We start from the raw sequence: 17835 nt of genomic DNA, 5'->3' as shown, positions 1-17835 counted from the left end.
ATAAAAGCTAAAGCGCTTTATAAATGAACTGTGTACTATACCAGATCAGCAACATTTATTTGCTTCATTGTCTTGTATTCCACATTTTTGGGGGTTTTAATTTTGTTTAGATAGTTAAAAAGCTGCTGTACAGAAATGGATGTGAGAATATTGGTACAATTGAAAGTCATATTACATTAAGAAAAAGTCAGCTTCCATTTGATTTCTGCCATAGAGACTCACCCAATCTTTCTATATCACATTGACATGATTATGTTTTTAAAAATTAAATTTTAATTTGAACCTACATCTAAACTTAGGCACTGCCTACAGAATTAAAAAAAAGTATTTTTAATGGGAAATTTAGATTTCTTATGCTTTTTCCTTATAAAATCCCTCAAGTTTAATGTATTAGCTGTTCTTATTAGCAGTTCTTAATATGTTTTAATGTAACAGTTATTGATTGTCTCACATTGTCTGACCCTGAATGACTTATCGTACGTAGATGAACTTTGCCCAAATAAGAGCTGCTTTTATTTCTTTTGTTAACAATATATGTTTTGGATGCAAGAGAAGGAAATAAACTTCTCTCTCCAAGAAATATTATTTCAAAAGATTATTTGAGCTATTTAACATAAGTAAAAATAACAATTGTTAGTATTGGTTATCTTGGACTTAAATATAAGAAAATAGAAGTAGAATGATGAAATCAAGGATTACACACACATTACTGCTATTAGGTGATAGGATTTCTTCTCACTTGGTTCTAAAACTAGTATGGTGAACTTGGGTCTAGGAGTTTCTAAATGATCCTGATCATTTTCATTTGATGATGTTAAGGGATCATTAAAAACCTCTCAGAGTTCAGACTTAGTCTCTGACTTGATTTTATCTGGCTCAGCAAAGCAAAATTGCCATTAGGATTTATCTCTTGTAATGGTTTAATATTTAATATTCAGTGACTCCTTCAGCGGAGTTCCTGAAGTCTGTGAGCATTTGAAAAGCTGTGAATAGTATTCAGCCTGTAGGGTCTCCATGGAAAGTATAACATGAAGTAGCACAGATTGAGGAGAATGCTGGCAGGGAATAGTTTATCTGATAATGCACCTGAACTAAGTTCATCACATTTCCTTTCTTCATCCTGCTTCCTCTTTTCCTTGTCATGCCTCCATCTCTAGCTTTTCTTATCTCTGCACATTCATTCTCCATTTGGCTCTTTTTTTTTTTCTTTGATATTTTCCTTCTTGTTGAATTCCTCCAGTCTCTCTCATATGATGATAACAGAGAATGATAGTTTGATAAAATATATGTCGTACTTTTAAAACCAACTTGAAAACCAGCTGAATGAGTTTACTTTTCTCTCTGTGTTTTTATTTGGTCCTCTAATTCCTGAAAATTTGCCTTTTAATTTTTGTTGCTAGTGGGTCAACACCCTGGGATTATTTATATTTGTAAATTTCTTTGATAGAAAGTTTGCATTGATACAATTTAGTAACATTAAGTCAGTTCTTAAATTTTAACCTCAAAATAGCTGGCATGCTATAATATGTGTTCCTTACTTTTCTTTCTAGAACTAGACCTCCATACCCCTCCTCATCCGTGTGTTTGGCTTTCTCATGGGATGCGTGAATGGCCGATCCCTTTGTATTTTGTTGCATTTCTCCATTGCTTCTTGTGTTCTGGCGGGGAATTTTGGTGATTCTTTTCAAGCGCTACCTGAGCTCTGTGCTAGTTGTTCCCCTTCTCCCAAGGTCTTGTGCTGCGTGGCCATGTCTCTACTTCCTCAGCCCTGCCCATTGACAGAACCTTAGGTTCTGTGATGGCTGCCTCTAAACCCTTGTAAGAGCAGGGAATATCCCTCCCCCTGCTGCTACAATTGAGTCCTGTGCTGGGTACCATGTTGCCCTCTACACTTGCTTTCAGTTGTTAAGGCTTCCCAAGCTTTGGCTGTGGCTCAGTGATCCTGCTGTCCAAACCCTGAAACTTTCCTAGCCTCAACACTCAGTGGTAGCAGCAGGTGTTGGGATTTCTCCAAGCCCTTAAGTCCCTGGGAGGAAGAGAATGGCTGTTGACATAGACCTCAGGAGTTTTCAAAGCACCAAGAAACCTCTACAGAAGATGTATAAAGGTAAGATTCTGATTTTTTTAGGAAGCTATTATAGAAGCTTAACATACCTGTAGTTATGGATTTAATGTAAACTAATAGTTATAATTATCCTTGGGGAGCTCTTTGATGATAGAACTAAGATATCAGTCCTAAATTGGAACTGCCTATTAAAAACATTTGTTTTAGGAAAGTTGTGTGATAACTCATTTCTATTCAGGTTTTTTTTTTTATGTTAAACTTGGCATTAAGCAGATTTTCAAAAAATTTTTTATCGTTTCTTCAAATTGGAATGGATGATGTACTTTTTTTTCTCTTTCACAATCTGCATTGTGTAGCTGGTAAGAGAAATTTTGTTGAAAGTTAAAATGATTTTTAAAAATAGACTATATTGATTTTACCAAATGCCTACATTTTATCTACTTCTTTATGACTATTTAAAACCAAAACCATTAAATGAATGTATCTTCAGTTTTTCAACTCAAATTCCTGCATCCTTAATTAATTCAAAAGGGATCAGAAGAGCAGCCCAGATTTTGGTAGTGCTAGGATGCATTACTCTCCTTTGTCACAAATTACTTCTTTAGAAAGAAATTGCTGCCTACCATTCTAAATGCAGCAGTCTCTATTTTTTTGGCAGTGGAGGGGTGGAGGCATTATTTTCAGTTTATTACAGGGTTTATCCCAACCCATCCCTACTTATGGTGAGAGAAACTCATGACGTATGGGTACAAATAGCATAGATGAAGGATGTATGTCAGTGAGATGGTGGGGGTGGTGTGCATATGAGGGTTAGGGAGAGAGATCAAAGCATCTTAATGTGGAGAAAAAAATCCATCTTTTCAGTGTTGAGGCTTTTGTGGCACCTGTAATTTATTTATAATCCCTTGTTCTGTACTCTGCTTCTATTCAAAGGCATTAATTTGTGAAGTGATTTTATTAAGACCCTTCTTCTAAAAAAGAGATCATTTTCAGCCTTACTATGAATTCATGTCTTCTTTTTTCACCCCTTTCTTTTCTTTCCAATATGGACTTGATCTGGTAATTGACTCCCTGTAATTGGAATCAAAGCTATTTAATTATGTGTTGAAACTCTTTAAAATTTCAGTAATCAAATATTCAGCTTAATTCTTTTTTTTTTTTTTAAAGATTTATTTTGTTTGAAAGGTAGAGGGGTGGGAGAGAGAGAGCGAGAGACAAACATTTTGCATCTTTTCACTCCCCAAATGGCTACAACGGCTGAGGTAAGACCAGACTGAAGCCAGGAGCCTGGAACTCCATCCTGGTCTCTCACGTGGGTGACAGGGGCCCAGGCACTGGAGCATCCATCCTCTCTTTCCCAGGCCCATTAGTGGGGAGCTGAATTGAAAGTGGAGGAGCTGGAACTCGAACATGGTGCCCATATGGGAGGCTGACATTGCTGGTGGCATCTTAAGTGCCACCATAACGCTGGCCCCAATGTAATACTTAAAATTTAAGATGAAGAATGTTTGCTAATAGTTGTATAAGATGAATTGATAGTCTTTATTTAGGATGCTTTCTGTAGTAAACTTTATTTTCATTGATATTAATGTAATTTTTGAAATAGGGCTGTGTGGATGATGAGCAAAAGAGTAGATATCCTACATTTACTAAAGATTTTTTTTTCCCCACTCTATTCTTAGGATGGCATGAGGTTCAGGAGCCCTCAGTGCCAACACTAATATTTTATCCCTTGATTATTAACTTATATTAAAAACATTAATATCCAAAAGTTGAGACTACTATAAAAAATAAGCTCTTATGTTATACACCTGTCATATTCTAATGATAATTGCTGATTTTTTTCCTTTCCAAGTTTAATTTTTCTTTTTAAGATTTTTATTTATTTATTTGAGATGTAGATTTACAGATAGTGAGAGGGAGAGACATAGAGAAAGGTCTTCCTTCCGTTGGTTCACTCCCCAAATGGCCACAACTGCCAGAATTATGCCGGTCTGAAGCCAGGAGCCAGGTGCTTCTTCCTGGTCTCCCATGCGAGTGCAGGGGTCCATTTTCTACTGCTTTCCCAGGCCACAGGAAGAGGAGCAGCCGAGACTAGAACCAGCACGCACATGGGCTGCCGGTGCCCAAGGTGGAAGATTAACCTACTGCACCATGACGCCAGCTCCTGTTTTTTTATTTTTTTTTATTTTTTTAAAGATTTATTTTATTTATTTGAAAGAGTTACAGAGAGAGGTAGAGAAAGAGAGAGCGAGAGAGGTCTTCCATCCACTGGTTCCTCAAATGGCTGCAATGTCTGGAGCTGTGCCAATCTGAGTCTCCCTTGTGGGTGGAGGGACCCAAGCACTTAGGCCATCTTCTGCTGCTTTCCCAGGCCATAGCAGAGAGTTGTATCAGAAGAGGAGCAGCTGGGACTCCAACCTGTGCCCATATGGGATGCCGGTACTACAGGCCTGAGCTTTAACCTGCTGTGCCACAGCACCAGCCCCTATTTTCGTTTTTTTTTTTTTTTTTTTTTTTTAACTAAAATGTTAGGATATGTGAAAATGCTTTACTTCTCTGAATACATTAAAAGTAGTCGAAGTGTGGGGATTTTTTAATCTTTGGAATCCAAACTCCTTGGATCCTGTGACATCTTTTAAGCACTGAACCCACCAGTGAGGAGCACAGCAGGCAGGGTTGGTACACTGCCTAATTCTGCATAGCTACTGACTGCCCGGCAAGCAACCAGTGCTGTGCAGCCAAAGCCAAACAGTTGTGATGGCAGAGTGGGTCAGTGTCCTCCAGTACCTTCTTCCCACAGTCTAGACAGGAGACTGTATCAGGCCTGCACCCAAACCACTTTCCCAAAGGTCTGGGCTGGTTGATGAGGGCAAAGAAGATGAAGGATGCTTATTTTTTATGAAAGATATTCCACAGGCATTTTATTTATACTTGAAAATATCCAAGTTTCGTTTCCTCTAGATATCAAAGTGTGACTTAGGTTTTGAAATAAGTTTTTATAGAGTATTAAGATGGGTAACTGGTTTCATATGTAAGAAAAGGAATGTGGAATTTGAATGCATTTATTCTTAACATTTAAAATGATTTTACAGTTTTAAAAAATGAATGACACAGCCTCCATCTAGGAATTTGTATTATTCTCAGGCATTTTCCTTTTTGTACTTAAACAGCTCTCATATTCCCTTGAGATTAAGAATCAGACTAACAGAAGAATCTAAGCTCGGAATTCTCTTTTTAGGAAGTTCAGTTTGCAAAACAGTTTGGGTCTGTTTGGAGCAGGAATTTACAAAGTTTATTTTGCAAAAAATATGAAGAACTTATTTACTGAAAATCTTAGAAGTTAGTGTTAGTTTTCAAAATAAATTCTCAATTCTAATCAAAATCATTCCTCGGAGAATTTCTGCCATTTCTCAGTTCATCAGACTTGTTCCTCTCAATTTTTCTTTCTTTTTTCTTTTTTTTTTTTTAACTTACATCCCCAGTGCCTAGTACAAACTTTTAATAAATACTTCTAATTGAATGTCCCATTGTTCTAACCAATGGAAGTTAAAAAAAAAGCTTAAAAGCTATTTATAAGCATGTAGGTTTACCTCTTTTATTATATGCATTAACTGTGATCTTAAATCTCTCAATTTCCATTATTTCCTCTTTCCCATGTTTTCCCTGTCCTCTTCTTGAATCATAGAAGAGTCATGTATACTGGTGCACCATGAGCAGAATATTTAAAGTAGATATTGAGAAAAGCTAGATTTCTTTCTTGTAACAAGTAGTTTCCAGCCTGATCACATGTACTGAGCAGGAGAGAAAAGAACAAATCCGCACTTTTTAGAATAGCTCAAAAAGAAGGTAGATATAACAATGAGCCCAGATATTCATATATTTTAAACCTTAGGGTTCAAAAACAACTCCATTTCCTATCCAGCTCCCTGCCAATGTCCTGGGAAAGCAATGGAAGATGGCCCAAGTGCTTTGGGTCTCTGAATCACATGGGAGACACAGTTCCTGACTTCAGTCTGGCCCAGCCCCAGCCATTGTGGCCATCTAGAGAGTGAACCAGTGGGTGAAAGATCTCTCTCTGTTTCTCATTCTCTCTCTGAAGCTCAGACTTTCAAATAAATAAATATTTGAAAAATATATTCCTGTTTATTCATTTGTATATAGAAATCAATGCTGCTTACTGAGCCAGAACTATTCAAAATCTTAAAGTCATCTTTTTAATTAATTAGAAATTCATTTGAATGTCAGTTCATTGTCACTGTACAACAAAACAGTGCTCCTGAAATCCTATAGCTTTTACATGAACGAAACTTGATAGGTGCTTCCCATAATTTCACATTAATCTTAAAAATATATATGATATTACAAATAAAATATATGTAATATTACCAATAAAAAACTGTAAAGCTGGAATAAGTCTTTCTGAATTATCACTAATAAAAATTAAATTTTTATTGACTATAAAAAATAATTTATTGGTTACCCATTACCTATAGTCCCATTATAATCATTTTAGTTATTTAGAAAAACATCTTCAATTAGTATTATTATTTCACCTTTACAATTGAAGAAACTGAAACCAAGAGAAGTTGAGTATCCTGCCCAAGGTATCACAGCTTAACACGAGGATTCAGACCCTGGAAGTGTGGCTCCAGAGTATATCTGTGAATGTTCTTATTTGTTGTGACCCTGACCATGAGTGTTCCCAAATTCAGCCCTAACCTTTTCCATAACCTAGTGTTATTGAGAAGTTTCTGCTAAAGCCTCCTCCCAACAAACTGCTGTTTGTTGGATTTTTGACCTTGGAAGGTTGACATATCATCCTCTCTCTGCTGTAGTCACCTCCTCCCTCTAAAATGTGAATAGTATCATCTCCTTGTCAGGATTTTATGAAGATTTAATTTAATTTAATGAGAGTGTATGCCAAGCACTTAGCACAGTGGCAAGCACATAGAAGATAGCCAATAAATTGTTGATGTTATTATGTAATTTTTCCAAGGTCACACGGCTATAAAGTGATGTGAGTCAGAATTCAGACCTGAGTCTGTCTGACTGGAAATCTGAACAAACTTGAAACACACATACATAACACACATGTTCCACGTATAACAATAGGAGCTACCAAGGAAAACTTGTGCTCTTTCTGGACTTGTCTACCTCTAACCATACCTTTCATGATGAATAAGCTAGGATGTCCTATTTGCAAGAGGGAGAAGAGTTAAGTGGTTTAGGGCAGATTAGAGGCTTCGGCTTCCAGGATTGGGATCCCAGCCCCATCACTTAGAAGCTGTGTGACATGCAGCAAGTTTAGGGTTATCTATATGTTAAGCTAATACTTGCAGCTATTATGTTGTCATGAACATAAATGATATAATTACAGTTAAAAAATTCCACTAACTTGGCCTCTATTAATTGTTAATGGAGACATAAATATCTATTTAAAAATACTATGTGTTTACAAAATTGAAATGCATATTTAATAAAAATTACAAACATGTAGAATTTTAGAGAGGATAGGATCACAGTGATTAGAAGATCTTTCATTCTCCCAAAATCTGTATGCCATTTAACCTCAGGGACAGGGCAGTGGAGAGGGGGAAAAAGGCATTAGAACTGGCCCTAATGTGTGGTGATTATGCTGTTAGAGAAATGGGCAGGCTTCTTGCAGTCTTGGCTGATGTCACCCCCAATGGTGGTATTGAGAGTCATCAGAGAGTGGAATTGTCCTGGTTAAGCAGTTGGAGGATTATCATTTTTGTGTCTTTTCTCTGAAGCAGAACCCAAACCAGCAACTGAATTTCAAGTCCTTTCTGAAGAGAAAGTTGCCTCAACTGAGATTAATGCTGGGGTTTAGCTTTGAATGATAATCATAGCAGGGTCCTCTTGAAATTCTTTTTTAAGGGGTTAATTTATTTGAAAGACATTGTGTCAGAGAGATCTGCCATCTATTGGTTCACTCCACAGATGCCTGTATCAGCCAGGGCTGGGCCAGGTCAAATCCATGAGCCCAGGATGCCATCTAAGTCTCTCTTACAGGTTGTAGGGGCCCAAGTACTTGGACCATCATCCACTGCCTTTCCAGGCGTTTTAGCTGGAAGCGAAACTGGAAATGGGGCAGCTATTACTTGACCTGGCACTACTATGCTGCTCTACAATGTCAGCCTCTTCTTGAGTTTTTGCTGCTTATGTGTCTTAACTTCTCTATCTTGATTCTGAGCTTCTTGAAACCAGGGATGGTTATCAATTATTTGCAGTTCTAGCACAGTGTTGGGAAATAGTTGATACTCAATTCATGTTTGTCAATTAAGATAGAAGAACCCCACTGAGGCTGTCAAGCAGCCAAAAGGATTGGAAAGCAAGGACGATTGGAAAGCAGCTGAGGAAGCACAGGATGCCTGGGGCTTCCTCAGGAGCAGAAGGAAGGGTTGGGGCAGATCATCAGGTCGGGGCAATGTGCCATGGAGCTGAGTATATGATCTTGGCAATGAGTGGTTTAAGGACCTGGCAGAATTGAAACTGTCAGTGTAGCCTGTTATATTTCAAATTGTCTATAAAATTTTGTTACGAAAATGACATATTTAAAGATTGAAAGCTATTGGAATCTATCTATATTTGTTTTTCATGCAGTGAATAATAACATTTCTGGCACTAAAAACTCAATTTTGGTGCCAGAGACTTGAGGAAAAGTGTACTTGTAAATGTGGCATTGATTTACACCATTATATAAATGAGTTATTAAAATATTTTAAATCTGTAATATCATAAAATTGTAGTTTGTAATATGTGAGCATAAAGTGAAGACGTTACATAGATGCTGTGGGGAGTTTGATCGTAGGTCTAAAATCTGAAATAGGGGCAAGTGTTTGGCCTAGAGTTTAAGAGGCCAGTTAAGACACCTCTGCCCCACATCAGAGTACTTGGGTTCAGGGTTTGGCTCCAGCTCCCCTTTTCAGCTTCCCGCTAATGTGGGACTGACAGGCAGCAGGTGATTTAGCTCACATAGTTGAGTCCTTGCCACACACAGGGGAGACTAGGATTAAATTCTTTACTCCTGGCTTCAGCCTGGCCTAGCCCTGGCTGTTGCAAGAATTTAAATGAGGAACTTTTTGTTTTTCCGTATTTCTGCCTTTCAAATAATAATAATAATAATAATAATAATAAAAGCTGAAATTTTTAGAAGGTTATTGTTACAACTTTCTTGATTCCGCCCCCCCCCCCCCCCGGAATGATATGGGAAAAGTGTCTTTCAATCTAATCTATATTAAAAACAGAAAACATATTGGCCGGCGCCGCGGCTCACTAGGCTAATCCTCTGCCTGTGGCGCCGGTACCCCGAGTTCTAGTCCCGGTTGGGGTGCCGGATTCTCTCTCAGTTGCCCCTCTTGCAGTCCAGCTCTCTGCTGTGGCCTGGGAGTGCAGTGGAGGATGGCCCAGGTCCCTGGGCCCTGCACCCACATGGGAGACCAGGAGGAAGCACCTGGCTCCTGGCTTTGGATCAGTGGAGCGTGCCACAACGCACTGGCCATAGCGGCCACTTGGGGGGTGAACCAACGGAAAAAGGAAGACCTTTCTCTCTGTCTCTCTGTCTCTCTCTCACTGTCTAACTCTGCCTCTCAAAAATAAAAATTAAAAAAAAAAAAACCAAAAAACATATTAAAAAGAACAAAGAAAATTATGCTTGATGTTAAGCCAAATGATTTGTGTTAACAGGAACTGCAAAGCAAAAACTCATGCTCTCCTTGCACTATAATACTTCCTCTCAGTTCTAGCTATACTATTTTTTTTAATTATTTTTTTTAATTTTTGACAGGCAGAGTGGACAGTGAGAGAGAGAGACAGAGGGAAAGGTCTTCCTTTGCCATTGGTTCACCCTCCAATGGCCGCCGCGGTTGTCGCGCTGAGGCCGGCACACCGTGCTGATCCGATGGCAGGAGCCAGGTGCCTATCCTGGTCTCCCATGGGGTGCAGGACCCAAGGACTTGGGCCATCCTCCACTGCACTCCCGGGCCACAGCAGAGAGCTGGCCTGGAAGAGGGGCAACCGGGACAGGATCGGTGCCCCGACCGGGACTAGAACCCGGTGTGCCGGCGCCGCAAGGCGGAGGATTAGCCTAATGAGCCGCGGTGCCGGCCTAGCTATACTATTAATAGTCAATAAATCAGGTTGCCCATGTGCTGAAGAAAAAACTTACATGGTTTAATGGTATCCAAAGGTAATTTCAGGCAGTCCCAACAGTCATTCAATGATTTGGCATGGTGGTATATTTAAGCCAGACATATTAGCACCTTGTATTCAAATTCTAGATATTGTGCTTTGGCACCTGAAGGAAAGTTGTTGAGAAAACTTCAACTGAGAATAAAAATCAACCCAAATGTTTCCATGAACATTTGTGTCTTCTTAATTTGAAAAAAACCATATGTTGCAGTAGTGCTTGTGTAAGATTAAGATAGGGGGGAACTTTCCAGAGCATATCAAGAACAAACTCTTAAATCAAGTGCCAAGTTATCACATCTATAATGATTATCCTTTAAAGAACAAATATTGATGTGAAGGTAAACAAAGATTGAGTCTGAGAAAAGAAAAAGTATCACTAACAAGCACCTCATTTTGTAGAAAGTAGTCTCTCTGTGCTTTTTAGTATTTTCAAATGTGCCTGTATTGGTTTTTCATTCTTGCTCTTCCTCCATATGCACAATCAGGAGCACACACGCACACACACAGGTACATGCACCCAGAGGCTTTTGCTTTCACTATAAAAGAGTTACACTGAAATAGGAATTGCATGATGCTGTCTATAATTCTCTATAATCCTTTCTTAAATGGCTGTGTGTGCTTGGAGTTATTTCTGTTTCTGATCTGGCTTAGCATTTGGGCCTGGAAATACTGCTTTACTGCACTTAGCCCTGGAAGTGCTTTTTCTTTTTCTGTTTCTTATTTCCTAATGCCACTTTTAGTTTATTTTGTCAATTCACCATGTAAATTTTAATTAGGTAGTAATTTTGGGATATTATTGAAGCAGTATGTGTGAACCAACAAAAGTTTAACATGAAGTAACTTAGCTACCTTGAGCCAGGATTTCTCTCCATGACCCTTGTCTAGGATGTGCTTTTGGCACTTTAATCTGCAGTTTTCCCCTTATAAAAACATAAAGGCAGTGGCACAAATAAAATCAGTGCTATCTCCCTGAGGAGAAATTTGTCATCAGAAATAAAAGTGTCAGCACTAAAAAAAAGAAAAGCTATAAAGTATGTGATGTTTGGTAATTGTCACCACTCTTGATCTTCTATGTGGCGATTGGCCTTTGAGGTAAGATTTTTAAACGAATGTTGCAATTAAAAAAACAAAAATCCATCTTAGTTATTGGTCTCTTTAGGTTTTCTGTGTCTTCATGACTCAATTTTGGTAGATTCTGTGTGTCCAAAAATCTATCCGTTTCTTCTGCAATTTCCAAGTTTTTGGCATATAGCTGTTTGTAGTAATTCCTGATGATTTCTTTTTATTGTGTTGTATCCATTTCCTTTTTCATCTCTGATTTGATTAATTTGGGTCTTCTCCCCTTTTTTGTAGTATCAATAGTGTATCAATTTTGTTTATTTTTCCAAAAACTCAGCTCTTCACTTCAGTTATCAGAAAATATTTAAAAATTTTTATTTGAAGGGTAACTGTACAGTTCAGTTGCTATGTGTGTTTATAAAATGTGTATAATATATTAGACATAATTTGCAGAAGCTGCTAACTTTTATGCTATTTCTAAATAGAATTGCAAATATACTAGTTTAACTTTGCGGCTAAGAACTTTAACTTTGGAGCCAGATCACCTGGATTAAACCACTTAGAACAGGGTCAGTAATTATATTTTGCTATTCTTTTTGTTTTATGTGTTGTTTCCAACAAAAGTAGTTATATAACCTCCTGTTCTATGAGGCAGGACCTGTGTAAAGTGTTAGTGTTAGAGAAAGGTATAACTGAAAGTCAGTAGAGGGACTAGTATAGTGGAGCAGCAGGCTAAGCTGCTGCTTGTGATACCCACATTCCTTATTGGAGTGCCAGCTCCAATTCCAGCTACTCTGCTCTTGATCCAGTTTGCTGCTGATGTGCCTTGGAAGGCAGCAGATTATTGGGGACCCTGACAACTGTGTATAAGTCCCAGGTGGAGTTCTGGGCTCCTCGCTTTGGCCTTGCCCTGCTCCAACCATTATGGTCATTTGGGGAGTAAACCAAGGGATGGGAGATCTCTCTCCCCTTAATCATTCCCGTTAGTTGCTCTGCCTTTCAAATCATCTTTTTTTTTTTTTAAGAAATTTATTTATTTTATTTTATTTTACTTTATTTTTTAAAGATATTTGTTTGAAAGTCAGAGTTCCACAGAGAGAGGAGAGGCAGAGAGAGAGAGAGAGAGAGGTCTTCCATCTGATGGTTCACTCCCCAATTGGCCGCAACAGCCAGAGCTGCACTGATCCGAAGCCAGGAGCCAGGAGCCAGGAGCTTCTTCTGGGTCTCCCACACGGGTGCAGGGGCCTGAGGCCATCTTCTGCTGCTGCATTCCCAGGCCATAGTAGAGAGCTGGATTGGAAGTGGAACAGCCGGGTATGGATCCGGCGCCCAAAAGGGATGCCGGCGCTTCAGGCCAGGGCGTTAACCCGCTGCGCCACAGTGCAGGCCCCAATAATCTTTTTTTAAAAAATAAGCCAAGAGGTCAAATGCCAGAAGCCAAATTTGCATGGTAGATTGGACTCAAAACTTAACCAAGCTTAAGAAAGGGAGTGAAGAGGGGAGTGAGCTAAGCTTAAGATAAAAACATTGTGAAAGTAGAGCCTTGGGCAGTGGGTGTTTGAAGTGTTGCCCCTTGGGAAAATTTTGGGAACAGTATTCCAGTTGTATCCATTCAAGATTTTTTTCTGCATCTCAGTGTCATATGGTCAGGAATTTCCACCAATTTAAACTATCCTTTCCTTCTGTTCCTTATGTATTCATACTTCTCACATCAATAAGCCAGACTGACTGACTTTCACATTCTTCCTTCCTTTCTGGCTCCTTGATTTTTCTTGGAAGAGTTTATTTTATAAGGATTAACAAAATAGTTAATACATGGAGTAGACCTGATGACCATCAGACTGACTAGATACATGATAGGCACATATTTTTTCTTGGAATAATTGCAACTTTAGCTTTTCTATTAGACCTTGTGTTACTATTTTGAGGTTAGAAAAGTGCATTCCTGCAGTTATGTGTTTGAAGTTTGCCTAGGCTATTTGAAGCCATCATTATCATCTACATCAAAAAGTGAAGGTTGCCTGGAGGAAAGTACAGAACATCTCCAATTAAAAACAGTAATGAAGGCCCCACAAGCTGCCTTTGTGATTGCTGATCCTGAGTTGGAAAGTTCTCTTGTCCCAGTTACTTCAGCAGGTGTGGTGACACTGTCCACCCAGGATTCACAGAAAATTTTGCTTGAAAATCACTTTAATTTGAGAAAATAATTAATTTATATTGTATTTTCTTACTGTCTTTAAAATATTTACTTATTTGTTTGAAAGGCAGAGTTAGGAAGGGAGAGACCTAAAGAGATTTTTCCATCTGCTCATTCTTCAAAAGGCTGCAATGGCAGGGCCAGACAGAAGCCGGAAACCTGGAACTCCATCCAGGTCTCCCAAGTAGGCGGCAGGGGCCAAATGACATCAGCCATCTTCCACTGCTCTCCCAAAGACATTAGCAGGGAGCTGGATTGGAAGCAGAGCAGCCAGGATTAGAACTGGTGCTTAGGTGGATGCTAGTATTTCAGGCAGCACTTAACCCACTGTATCACAACGTTGGTCCCAATATTGCATTTTCAAGTTGTAGGATTAAGAGCTGTTACTTTCTTTTGTGTGATTATAGCTTTGAAACTATTCTGACATATTCACAAATATTTGGTAAACTTTCACACAATAAAAGAGTAACTGTACTATATTAAAATTGTTATGTAAACAAATCTCTTTTTTTAAAAAAAGAGGCCATCTCAATTTAGAGGAAAGCTTGATTTATGTTCATTTTAGACCAAATTATCTTTATTTTCACTGGGTAACATTGAAAAAGCTTGATCTTTTACAAGTACTAATTGACACTTTTTTTAAAAGATTTGTTTATTTCATTTGAAAGTCAGAGTTACAGGGAGGGAGAGAGAGAGAGAGAGATCTTGCATTCCTTGTTTTGCTCCCCAAGTGGCCTCAAAGGCCAGTGGGCTAGTCCAAAGTCAGTAGCTAGGAGCTTCTTCTGGTTCTTCCATTTGGATGCAGGGGCCCAAACACTTGGGCCTTCCTCCATTGCTTTCCCAGGAGTGTTAGTAGGGAGCTGGATTAGAAGTGGAGCAGCCTGGACTCAAACTGATGCCCAAGTGGGATTCTGGGGCCTCAGGTGACAGCTTTACTGGCTATGACACAGTGCCAGCTCCTATACTTTATTCTTAAAAGATTTTTATAGCAGTTCTAATTGAGTTAAAATTTTCCTTTAAATTATTTTTGTTATAATTTTCTTTTTGTGAATTTTTAAATGTTTTACAGTGGACAATTCTCAACATGCACAAAAGTAGACAGCATTATACAATGAATTCCCATGTGTCATAATTTTCTATTTCAAAGATATTTTATACCTAGGTTTCATGTTTCTAAAGTCTGCAAATAGGCCACTTTCTATCTGTAGCTCATATGTGCCAACTCTTGTGGAATCCGGTAATTTCTACTTACAATTTTTATTTTATTAGCATTTTTGGTAAAAGGAGATTTACTACAAAGATGACCAAAAGTTGTGTAAGATAGTGGACAAAGCAATGGAATTGGAGGCAGTTATTTGATTTCCTGTGACAGACCCCCATTTAGCCACCAAGTTATCTGTGTGCCACTGTGTCCTCTGAAGCAGCCTGCCATCTTACCTCTGAGGGCTGAATGAAACTAATAATGACAGTGCACAGCATGATGCTTTTCAAACTCTCCTTCATCTTCTTTGCTTATCTGAAAAATAATGTGAGTGCAAGTTTCAACCTATACTGTGAATCAGTCTTTTCCAGAATTCTGCCCATGGATCCCACAATTTTATATTGTTTTCATGAACATTAAAGTTGAAAGTGAGATGCGTACTTAGCTTAGAGGCTAGCTAAATCAGTTAATATGTCCACATCCCATATACTATGTCAGAGTACCTGGATTTGAGGCCCGATTCTAGCTTCATGATTCCAGCTTCCTGTTAATGCAAGCTTTGGGAGGCAGTACTGATGGCTCAAGTAATTGGGTTCCTTTCATTTCTGGGAGGATTGAGTTCCTGGCTCTAGGTTTTGGCCCCACCCAGCCCAGGTCTTTGTGGGCATTTGGAGAGTGATTCAGCAGGTGGGAACTGGCACTCTCTGCCTCTCAAAAAATAAAATAAAAATGTAGTTTTTGTTTTTACAAGTATAGTTGGTAGCATAAATTTTAATCTGTTTAGAATATCAGGGTAGGAAGAACAAGTCCAGATTCTTCTTCAATTTATGTCATAGGTTTTACAAATAAGATGATATTTAAAACATAGTCCATGATTTTGAGCATGGTGCCTGTTGTTCAAGAGTTCTATATGTACGTTCCAAGACAGAAAGTGAATATATTGGGTGGAAAGATAGTGTCCAGAAAACAAAGCTGTGCCCCTTAGGGAAAAAATGGATATTGAACACTATAAAGAATATGCAATTTACTGTCAACAAAAAATGTTGTTTCTTCAAACAGCTGAGTAAGCCAGTGTGTATCTAATGAATAAATGAATGTGTTAGTGAAAATCAGTGAGTGAGTGAATAAATTGATGAACTTAGTAGGAAAGTGATAAACGAAATTCAGTACTGATTGAAAAATAAACTCTGGCCTATGTTATCACATCCTAAATAAAAATAAATAGATTTAAAAAATTAAAGTGGTGAGAATCTTTGCTGTAGAGAAAGATGCTGGGCTTCCACTGGGAAAGGTCATTGCAGAAATAAACTGAGGTGGGAATGAAGCAAACTAAGAGCCTTTGCTGAGAGGCATGCAAGGTCACATCAGCCTAAAGTCCTGGATCTCATGGCCTCATTTGGGACTCATTGCCTGGTAGTATGTCACTTGTGATACATGAACAGGGATGGAAATGCACTCCACAGAAAGTGGAGATTCTCCAGCAACAGTTCTTTTCAGGGTTACCATGTAGTGATTTCTAGCTGTTGCATTTTATTTTTCCTTTTACTGAGATGTAGAGATAATTGTTGACTTGTGTTACCTACAGTGTCTTGTTTCATAGTCTAGGATTAAACTATGTAAACAGCATTGAAGAAAAATCATAAACATCAAATATCCTTATTTAGGGAATAGAATGACTAATTGGAAATTTATTATGTTATATTTGTGACATTAAAAATGAAAAAAGAAAAATAATTTTAACTTAAACATCTGAATGGACAGCATATTTAATTCCCAGCTTATGATTTTTATTTCTGCTTCATGGTAGAAAGTTTTTACTCTTTCTTCAAAGGCCAAGAGGAAACCACTGAACTAGAAAAGCTGGATATCACTTCTGACTAATCTATTAGTCATCCTAATAATGGGAAATTATTTAGTTCCTGTATTTCATAGTAGTCCATCTTGAACCATAAAATCACATAGCCCACTCAAAGATGTTTCAGAAAATTTGAGATGATGATGCTTTGAAAAAAAAAAAAGTATTTAAAAGTAGGGCACAGTCAGTGTTTTGCATTATGCTTCTGTTTCATTGCTCATTTCTCCACTGAGTGGAGGTATGACCTTGAGATACGTAGTTTAAATGATTAGGATGGAGCATTGTCCTTTACCAAGATAAGATATACTCTCTATTTTTAGGGAAAATAAGCAGGGACCATCTAACTTGTTAGGTTTGAAAACTTCAAATACCTTTCACCTGTAACTGATAGTGCCTTGTTACAGGATAACAATGCCCAGAGAATGTATAGTAAGGAGAAATGATCTATAGACAAATGGTGCATCTCTGTCTAATCATCAGTCAAAAAGGATAAAAATCAAAGAAAGAGAGAAGGAGCAGGTTAATAGCAGGAAAATGAGGATGATGCATTTTCAAGAATAGCCAAAGAGAAAAATGTTTTGGAGAAAGTAGTTAATGGTACCAAATAAAATAGAGAGGAGAAATAATGGAAAAAGGACACCGCCTCTGGCAGATAAAAGGACACAAGTAACTTCTGAATGCAATTTGAGTAGAATCCAGTTTGCAAACCAGATTCCAAGAAGATGAGTCACTAGTAAATAGGGAGATATACATGAGGACTCAACAAGTTCAGACAACTCTATAAAGAAAATCGGTAATGAAAAGAAGTGGATGTCCTCCAGAGAATTCAGCACAAGACAGGCAACTGTTGCAGAGTAGTAGGGATTATTTTGTAGAACAGTGAAAGTGTATTTTTTCCGCGGAGAGAAAAATAGGTGTCAGGGAGAGGGGGAAAGAGTGAATAATTGTCAAGGTAGGGGTATTGGTTAAGCTGCATTTCAGAAGCCTGGGGAAGGGATCCACACTGTGGTTAGGGCTGTTGGACTTGAAAGGAAGATGAACCAAATGCTGCTTGAGAAACAGAAGTGAAGAAGGTGTTCAAGGAGTGAGATTGCTTTCCTGAATGTTGCTTCCTGTCCTTTTCATGTATGTGTTGCTCAGATGTTCCTTGTTCATGTGTTCTTACGCATTTCAGTAACTTCCACAGTCAGTGCTATCAGGAGCTGGGTCTGGTAGCCCTGCCAGACAATCGTAATACAAAGCTA

At 38.3% G+C, this 17835-nt stretch overlaps 1 protein-coding gene across 15 annotated transcripts in view; it reads left to right on the top strand.

Moving 5' to 3' along the window:
* The window catches only part of MBNL1 (muscleblind like splicing regulator 1), a 184641-nt gene that overhangs the window by 68931 nt on the left and 97875 nt on the right, over nt 1–17835 (top strand). For 2 of the 15 annotated variants that reach the window (XM_062212964.1, XM_062212973.1), the window contains one exon: nt 1551–2107. The exons of the other annotated variants lie outside the window; for them this stretch is intronic. The gene's annotated coding sequence lies outside the window, so the exon portion shown is untranslated. The remainder of the gene's footprint in view (nt 1–1550; nt 2108–17835) is intronic. 15 annotated transcript variants of the gene reach the window in all.

Source organism: Lepus europaeus, chromosome 2 (assembly GCF_033115175.1).
Source record: "Lepus europaeus isolate LE1 chromosome 2, mLepTim1.pri, whole genome shotgun sequence".
Taxonomy (NCBI): domain Eukaryota; kingdom Metazoa; phylum Chordata; class Mammalia; order Lagomorpha; family Leporidae; genus Lepus; species Lepus europaeus.
Note: the sequence above shows the minus strand (reverse complement) of the source record. Positions and strands in the feature narration are given on the sequence as shown.